Consider the following 10,446-nt stretch of genomic DNA (forward strand, 5'->3'; position numbering starts at 1 on the left):
GGTCAAATCTTTTGTATTTTGACACCTTGGCAGCTCAAATTTTGGACCCAAACCGATTAAAAAGCTTGCCCTATCTCTGAATACACTTTATGTAAAATTTCAAATGTCTAGACCAGAAATTGGCTGAGTAATTTGGTAGAGACCGCAATGGTAAAATTTTTAAAAACTTTGACCCCAATTTTGACTCCTTAACATTTATTTTTTTGTGCTCAAATCAAATTAAAAAGTTTGATCCATCTCCAAGTAACCTACATTTAAAATTTCAAGTATTTAGACCTTGAAATGCATTTTTTTAAAAATTCCATTATGCTACAGAAGCCCCCTTTGTAATATTTTGGATGACTGATGGCAAGTAACATAACCGTACCAATCGAGACATCATTGTATGACGTACTTGCAATAAGATTGGCGGTACTTGTACAGTTTAATCAAAACATTAAAAAATGAAAATATTGAAAAAAGTTATATTGTACGTATCCGTTATGGAATGAAGTTCTTCAGAAAAAAATTTCACTTAATTTGATCAAGTAGTTTTTTTTTTTTTTTACAGAGAAAAATCAAATTTTAACGAGATCGAGCGTATCCTGCCATCTTGTTTATTTCGTGCATGAAGAGGGGGCTGCACCAAGGGAGATAATTCCATCACCACTTCAAGTTTGTCAAAAACATGGGCAGAAAAAATACCAGCATAAATATTTTAGATTTTTCCACTTAATCTCATATCTTTTCATGTTGTCCTTTGTTAATCCCTTTTTCTTTAAAGGCACCCCATTCATGCATAAAATAGGCAAAATGGTACAATACGATCGATCTCATTAAAATTTGATTTTCCTCTATAAAAAAAAAATACTCCTTGATCAAAATAAGTGAAATTTTTTTTTTTCAGATAACTTCATTCCATAACAGGTACGTACAATATAACTTTTTCAATATTTTCATTTTTTAATGTCTTGATTAAACTGTACAAGTACCAGATTGGCAATTTTCTTCATCCCATGCTTCGCAGATCATCCACCATATCCAAGTAATCGCTACAATTGTTTTGTCGACGCTGTCTTGCAGTAACACAGGTTGAATATGTGTGTTATGCACTGCCATTCTCTCATGCCACTTTGTAAATCTGTTGATAGCTGCCTGAAAACTCTTCACATAACAGTTGTACATTATCTTATCTCTACTACTATATAAAAGAAACTCTGTGTGAGAGAGAAAAAGAGAGTTCCCTATGGACTTAAAAATGGCTGGGCTGATTTTTATGAAATTTCACATGAAATTTTCTTACATAGGTCTTTATATCGAAATGTCTTTGATAAGTATCGATAATCAAAATAATCTGATGAAGGAAGGCACAGGCGATTTTGATCAAAGTTAACACCTTACACAGCCTAATATCACAAGTGCATTTGAGAAGTTTTATTACCACACAAGCTAAAAAGCCCAGGCATATAAAATCAACAGTAAATTCTTTGATATGACAGTGGTGCATTTGAAATAAATGTTTCTGTTTAGAGCACAATTACCCCATGATACTTGACTTTTGCATTTTAAACTTAAATTCAAGCCATCAATAATATAGATCTTACCTGCCTGTTTAAATGTATGTTTTTATATCTTGCAAAAACTTTCGACAGAGGTGATGGATCCTGACAAGATCAGAATCATTTTGAAGCTCGGCATCTCTGACGACAAATATCAAAAACTTGGCCAAAAACATTAATTCCTTCACCTTAAACTCGGACATTTTGTACAAGGGGGGGGTGATCTTTTTCACCAACATTTTAGCAAATCATTGTCACCGTTCGATTGACTTTAGTTAATTTGAATTTCTGGTTATGTCATGGCGACATTGGCTGAGACGTCAGATTTTCTTTCACTTTCTTTTCCATCTTCACGGCACTGGTTTGAGCCTGCCTGCATACCAACACTTTATTTTTTTTTTTAAACACCTCTCTTCACCCTGGCTGCCTACTGTTGTTTTGATTCCCCTCCCACGCGACAACCATTTTTTTTTTTTTTTTAAACACCTCTCTCCACATTTACGGGTTCGAGCCTGTCTGCCTACTACCACTTTTCTTTCTTTCTTTTTTTTTACTCAACACAAACACTCAGGCAACACCGGGCACCCAGGCTAGTTTAATATATAAAAGGCAAAATGGGCGTGCGTGTTTGTGTATGTCCACGAAAGGCTTTTTGCGTCAGGCTTTTTTTATTATATATATTTTTTTATTACATTTTCACCCAAAACAAGGCACATTGTCACTTTGATGTAGGGGGATACTATCAGGGACCTAAGTTGTAGGGGTACTATGTAAGGAGTTTAGCAGCAAGGTGTCTGTTCACATTACACTTGAACTTCTGCAAGTCAGTACAGTTGAGGAAGCAAGAAACTGGAAGAGAATTCTAAATTCCTGCAGTTCTGGGGAAGAAGCTATTAGAGTAAAAGGCTTTCTTACATCTAGGGATCTCAACTGTGTAGGGGTTAGGGTTAGGGATCTCAACTTTGCTGCTTGTCGCGTTTGTCGGGGGTATTTTCGTTGGGGGGTGGGGGTACAAGGACTTGTAGTTCGTTAGAGCATCCACCATTAAAATACTTGTAAAACAGGCAAAGGAATGCAACATTTCCTCGATGGGACAGGGGCTGAAGATTAGATGACAGCTCAGGACCTATCAGGTTGGCGACTCTCTTCTGAACCCTGTCCAGGAGTGAGTGACTAGTAACAGATGCACCAGCCCAAATATGACAGCAATACTCAATACATGAGCGAATGGTGGCTTTGTAGAGGTACAGGATACTTTCAGGCATAAGTAACTTTCTAGCACGGTATAGAGAGCCCACCTTTTTTGCAGCAGCCTTGGCATGGCAATGATTTTGATGTATCTCTTCCAACTCATGTTTCCTGTGAACGTTTGGCCAAGGAGCTTGAACGAAGTGCTTTCAAGTAAAGTATCTCTATCCATAACTATTGGTGGTTGGTAAGGTTTCATGTAATTATTAAAGTAAATGAGCTTTGTCTTGGCAGTGTTGAACGTTACCATCCATTTTTGACCTGATTCCACTACAGACTAGGGTTTCAGCCATTATGTGCTCATTAGTTTTCCACACGTGTCTGCTATAGAGCGTGGTGTCGTCGGCAAATATACCCATCTCAGAGACAATTTTATCAGGTAAGCCATTTATGAATATCAGAAATAATAAAGATTCAAGGATCGATCCCTGAGGTACACCCGCATTTATATCAAATATTTTGGACATATCCCCATCAAGGACAACCTGGATTCTTCTCTCATTTAAGAAGGATCTAATTATGCTAAGCATTCGTCCAGTAATATCATAGAATTTTATTTTCATGAGAAGACCATCATGCCATACCCTGTCAAAAGCCTTAGATATATCTAGGGCTACACCCCTCCCCTCTCCTGCCTTATCCAGTGCTTGGTATAATCGTTCAGAGATTACAGTTAGAATATCTGCAGTAGAACGGGCTTGCCTAAATCCATATGGGTGGTCAGACAGAAGTTTAGCAGCTGTAAGGTGGTGGACTAAAGCTTGATTAATTAAGGACTCAAATATTTTGGTGAAAAGAGGGAGGAGGCTAATTGGGCGATAGTTTAATGGGTCAGTTCTTTCGCCAGAGTTTTTGTAAACTGGCACCACAAAAGCAGTTTTCCAGCAGCCAGTAAAGTATGATTCGTTAAGGCATTTGTTAAAGAGTGTAGAGAGAACTGGAGCAACCTCAGCGGAGCATTTTTTAACAAACACCCGGGCAACGCTGGGCACCCAAGCTAGTTATATATAAAAAATAATCTTATAACATCAACAGTATTTCTCTAGATGTAGACTACAATGTATTGTGAACTAAGATGCTGCGAGAGGCATGTGAAGCTTCCTCCCAGTGCTCTGTGATAGATTTCCAACTAGAGCAGACATAGGTGATTTCATTGATTTCAATGACAATAAAAATATGGGAATGTGAAACATTCGTTGATCATAATTCAATCCCTGGCAACGTCGGGTCACCCTACCAGTAGTATGTATAAATTTGGATCTTGTCTAGAATTCTCTGTATATTAAGAAACAAAAAGAAAGAAAAATTTATATTGTTTGACACGACAAAAGTGTCATATTTCAAAAATCATGTAAATTAGTCAAGTAGTTTTTGTTTAACTAAGAAAATCAAATTTTACTAGCAGAACCTGTAGAAATTCTACAGCAGACTCTTTGAGTTTTTATATATATATATATGGCATTCTGAAGATGTTCAGCGTAAATGGAGACACCCTGATATTATTGTAGCTCTTTTATTAAAACTGCAAATGTATGTATCTAAGCTAGCAGGGACGCCTAGTGCACACTTCAATATGATATTTTAATTCTTGCAGATTTCATATATATTATTATAGAGTTAATGTTCTATCGATTTTTATATATTATAAAGTTGCGATTTCAAAAATAAAAAGTTTTATCTATATGACTTGGGTTCATCAGCTTGAATCGAAACCAAAACCAGAACTTATGAAAAAAATATATGTGTATATATATAACTTGAGTTCTTATGAAGAATTCTTGATAAAATTATTTTTAAAAAAAAATAGATGACTGGAGGGCAATCAGCTATAATCGAAACCAAAGCCAAAATTCATGAAGAATTTTTGGTAAAATTATTTATTAAAAAAATAAACGACTTAAGTGCTATTAAAACTGAAACCAAAACTTATGAAGAATTCTTGATAAAATTATTTATAAAAAAAATAGATGACTGGAGTGCAATCAGCTATAATCAAAACCAAAGCCAAAATTCATGAAGAATTCTTGGTAAAATTATTTATAAAAAAAATAAACGACTTAAGTGCTATTAAAACTGAAACCAAAACTTATGAAGAATTCTTGATAAAATTATTTATAAAAAATAAATGACTTGAGTGCCATCAGCTATAACCAAAACTGAAATTATTTATTACAAGAAATGGAAGTCCATAACAAGTAAACGACAGTCATTCGAATGTAAGCATGACACACAAAATAAATAACACACGCTATCCTATTAATATATGGATGAGGGTGCAACAATGTCTCTGTACACCATCTTAAATAAACGAAGGGAGATAACTTAATTCAAACTTTCAAGATTTTCTTTTTTTTTTTTTCTTTTTTTTTTTAGCCATTTAATGCTATAATTTATAATTAATCGCTAAATATAATTTTCTATTTTTGTTGTCTGGGTTTATTTTTCTCCAAAATAAATTATTTATTTATATTAAAGAAGAAACAAATTTTCGACTTATAAAAAAGTCTTCATCAGGTTATGTCATTTTTTCTGTTTTTTTTTTTTTTGTGAATAATCTTTTCCGTTGGAGATATAAATCCCTTTGGAATATAAAGCTCTGTTTAGATGTCATTTACGGTTGGCTTTTAATGTGGCACAAAACAGAACTACTTCATCAATTTTTGTGATTTTTGGAATATGATCTTTTTTTTTTCTGTTACCGGTAAATACATCAGATTTTTCTGTATTTTTGTTTTGTAACATAGGGATAATTCTGGACAACCACCATAAATTTTGGAGAGTGGGGGGGGGGGGTCAGATATGTTGTAGCCATCTTGTTTCTCTCTGTATTAGACTATATCAATAAATACAACATAATTTTGTTGACACACCGGTTCCTGCTGGATCACCGAAGTTAAGCAACAGTAAACCTGGTTAGCATTAAATGATTAACCATTTGGAATTTCCGGGTGTTCTATGTGCTCTCCGCTTATCTCGGCATTGTTTCCAGTCGTCCTGGATTTCGCCTTGCCATTAGGCTAAACAAAGTGCCAATTCAGGAGAGGTGTGGTTGGGATTGCACAACCCCTGCCTCACAATTACACGCACAGCTGCACTCTACAGGGGGTCTCCTTTGTTTTTCGAGACTGGATACTATTGTTATATTATGAAGATGTCTGTTGCGTAATTATTTGTTTGCATATTTCTTTTAGTTATTTACTGTTTATTTAACTCTTTTTAACGGTCCGTTATCGTCTAGTCTTTAAATGTCTGTCTTAACAGCTGCGCCCATCTTGTCTCTGAGTATGCATGCATGTGTGTCAGAACAGAGAATATATGAACATGAAGCACGACATAGCGGCATACCTGTTCCTGCTGGGCCTCTGGGAAGTTCGTTGCTCATTCTTAGGGGAGCTGGAATCTGTTTTAACAAAGACGCTTTCAAGACAGGAACCCAAGACAAGTGAAGTTTTATATATTTTTTATTCACTCCCAAGTGTTTTGTTACAGTAGACTGAAGTGAATAATGGTCTTTGCTTGTGGTTCCATTTGGAAATTGTTGCCCCTTATGGGGAGCCTGTTTAACACATCTTGTCTCTTCGACATCTTAGAACGAATTCACAAAAATTACCTTGGCTTCTTCAAACTGGAACCCTTGACATGTCAGATCTGGTCCCCCGTTTGAATAGCTTCCAGTGCAATTTGATCGGTTGCAGAGTTTGATTCATGTCACGGCATGACCCTTTGACACTTTCTGCCCCTGCATCTTGCTCAACTTGTTTCCCATAATTGGATCTATTGTTTACTTCACTAGACAGATAAACAATTAGATAGATAAATAAACCGATAACTGAAGAAATGCTTTCTATCTGGTGTTTGCCAGCGATTACATAACACTATATCAGTACAAAATACAACCTATTTTGACTTTTTCAGGCTTTGTGAATGCTTTTTGGTGTAATTGTATAGTTACCAAGACACGTGACTTCCTGTTTTAAAAGTCATCCACACTAAACAGTGTAGCCTAATTTGAAAACTATGACAAAAACATAAGTTAACGCATAAGAATATTTAAAGCTGAATATTTTCATTGAAGTAATGTTTATTTGCAGAATTTTTTTTTTAATAAATATATCTTAAAAATATGCTTATGGGGAAATATGCTTATTCAATTATATTTCACCTTTTATTCATGCCAATCCTTTAATTTATGAAGCTCAATGTAACCACAAAGCATATACGATAAATGGTTAAAAAAATCTATATTCCAAATTCATAAAGCAGTTGCGAACTACTCTTCCGATTTTTTTTTCAGATTTATGTAATCATGTTCGTATTCTTTTTATTTTCTTTAAAAGTTGATCAGTTCCTATTCTTTTGATGAGTCAGAGTAGAAAAGATTCAAAAACTGACATAATTATATGAATGTTTCTGCACTACGAAACAGGTGCCGTCAAGAATTGGACATTTTCATATGCTGAAAGAAATAAACGGTAAGATGGACAACATCTTGGAATTTGGAATATAGACTTATTGTCATTTATTTGTATATTTTATAATTAAATATGGCTATTTACAGAAATAATTAATACTGGAAGTAAAAAAATTTTTTAAATTAATAAATATGATAAATTAAAAATAAAATGAATGTTTACTTAACATTATTTAAAAAATATGAATTTTTCACAGTATAATAAAATGAATTCAACACAATGGAAAAGAAAATGTGTATTTGTCCTAAAATGATAAAACTACATGATAAACACAGATCCAGTTGATGATATTGCTACAAAAATTATTTAAATTCAGCTACACTGTTTAGTGTGGATGACTTTTAAAACAGAAAGTCGTTTATCTCAGTAAATATGCAATTAAACAGGTTCTTTTATTTCAAACATCAAAACAGCAGAAGTTTTCTCCAAATCGGTTAAACACAGAATTGTCTGCTCTGTCTGAGTTCCACTTTCCGGTGACAACCAAAATAAGGTTTGTAGTGGACCAGGGTATAATACCCTAGCTTGCCACAAGAAAATAATGAAACGAATGGAATTGAAGGAAACAAAGACTCAATTGATGGATAAGATAAACGTCGTTTATTTGCTGTTGAAAGAATAGATAGGATAGAGGTTAAGCTGTACGCCATGTTAGCAGTCAGCTACACGGTGGTGTTCCAGGGACCAGTGGTAGATAGAGAGAGAAAGAGTGAGAATGCGTACCTACGGTCTGTTAGCTCGTGTCCCATACATAGTAGTAAGTGGGCATGACGCGCGCGCGCCTCCCGAAAGGGAGGCGGCTGGTTAGCCCAACGTCTCTGGTCGAGAGTTGGTCCTAAAAAGGTTAGAAACAGCTTGTCTCTTTGTTTTATACTCGTTTCCGGTGGTCATTTGCGCATGTGTATTTTTCCTTAGAAAGCGGAAGTGACGTCGTCCATGTGTGCGCGTTAGCGTGTGTGTCTATACACGTGAATGTGGGTGTATGTACGCGAACGTAAATATGTGGACATGTGTGGACATGGGCGCATATGTTTGTGTGCGCGTATGTATATGACATAGCTTGAAATGTGGATGTGTGTTTTTGTGTGAGACTTGAAAAAGGCTCGTACAGGTTTCTTTCTGATTACTGTGTCCTTAATGTTTTCCATTTTTCTTATAATTCAAAACGTAAGAAGATTTTTTTTAAATTTCGTATGTGTGTATATTTAAGAAAATATTAAAATGAATTTGTCCATTTTTCAGAATGGTTTTTGTATATAATATATAAATGGTAGTTGTCTATGCGTATGTTTGGATAAAACTTTTTAAAAAATGGCAAAACAAACACTCACAAAGTTGTATTTTCTTGATCGGCATTGAGACAACAATAATTAGCGGTGGAAATGGGCATAAATGGATTATTTAGGGGGTGCGATTCAGCAAGAACTTGTTTACATTGGACTTGAAAACGACCATCTTGAAATCAACTGGAAAGCAGGCCAGTGGAATGGACAGTTCTAGGAAAGAAGCTTTGTTTATGGAATTTGCGTTTAGATTTAGTCACAGATAGAGAGTGGGGAAAATTGTTGATAGTGGTTTTAGTTAGACGAGTGTTTTTTTTTTGTTTTGAAGATGTTCGTTTGGCCATAAATTTGAATTTTCTTATCTTCTATATATATAAAAGGCAAAATAGGCGCGTGCATTTGTGTATGTCCACGAAAGTCTTTTTGGGTTGAGGGTTCTCACATCGGTTAGATTCCGGGAGTTTTTGCATACTTCCTAGATTGTAATATCTCACATTCGCAAACGGATATTATCTCCATCATGTTTTTTTGATCAAGTTTTAAAAAGTTCCCGCCGTCCCGTCGCGGTCTACATGTTTATCAACTATTTAGCTGACTCTCCCCGCTTCAAGTGGTTAGTTGCGAGGGTCGGGTGACGAAGCAGGAGGTCTTTACTGTGCTGAAGCAGGTCAGCTGTGACAGATCACTGGGACTCAATGGTTTGCCATACAAATTATATTTAAGGCTGTCGCCCATGTTTCTGCCTCTTCTGATGGATGTGTTCAACCATTGGTTTGCGCAGGGATCCATCCCGGGGAAAGTCACAAAAGGAGTGATCACATTGCTGAGGAAAGCCGACGGGCATGCCAGGGAAGAACTAGATGACTACAGGCCCATAACTCTGCTGAACACAGAGTTGAAGATTTTGGCCAAGATCCTGTTGAATCGGCTGCAGGTTGTTATTGGCGAATTAGTTGAACCGGAACAGGACTACGCTGTGAAAGGGAGATCAATTCAGAACAACTTGCAACTGATCCGCACGATCCTAGAGGGATAGAAGACATGGAAGCTGTGCTGATCAATTTATATCAGTCCAAAGCGTTGAATAAGGTTTTAAACCGGACTTCTTCAAGTGGATCTTCGTGATGTATTGACAGTCCACCACTGTCGTGCAAGTCAACGGAAAGCACTCGAAACCCTTTGTTACCTGTCGATCAGTTCGTCAAGATTGTCCGCTGTTGCCCCTGCTTTACGCCCTGGCTTTGGAGCCACTGCTTCGCAAACTGAGATGTGGGGAGGCAAATTTAGCTCTGCATGGAATGGCTCTGCCAGGTGACTCAGCTTCCAAGGTATCCGCGTTCACGGATGATGTCACGGTCTTTGTATCGAGTTTCAAAGACATCGAGATCGTGTCGGAGATGCTCGCTCAGTACGAAAGAATCATGGGGGCCGAGATAAACCACAGCAAGTTAGTTGGACTGCAGTTGGGCACCTGGAGTGACAACACAAACTTCTTGGCACCTTTCAGCTGGACGGATGGCTCGGTTTGGATCCTCGACGTGTAGTTCAGACTGGGTCTCCAACGTCGTGGACAACGGGAGGCCGCTATGAGACTGGGAAAGACAAATGGTATACATTGCAATCCTGGATGTGGTGAGAATGGTGATTTGGGTGTCATGACTGCAAGATGGCCAGAGAGTGCTGTATTTTTCTGATCAGAATCTGATCACTTTCTTTAAACACCAACTATGGGTGAAGATCAGATGTGATAGAAGAAGGCTGCATCACGCAGTTTTTGAAAGAAGATGGATACATGTAGCAAGTCTGTGGTTATGAAGAGGGGCGAAATTTGAATACATGTTTCTCACCTAGGTGTGGCGCACTCAGCTTTGGGGGTCCATACGACCTTTCTTCTGGTGTAACTTT

Source organism: Euprymna scolopes, chromosome 21 (genome assembly GCF_053919585.1).
Source record: "Euprymna scolopes isolate OS-2025 chromosome 21, ASM5391958v1, whole genome shotgun sequence".
Lineage (NCBI taxonomy): Eukaryota > Metazoa > Mollusca > Cephalopoda > Sepiida > Sepiolidae > Euprymna > Euprymna scolopes.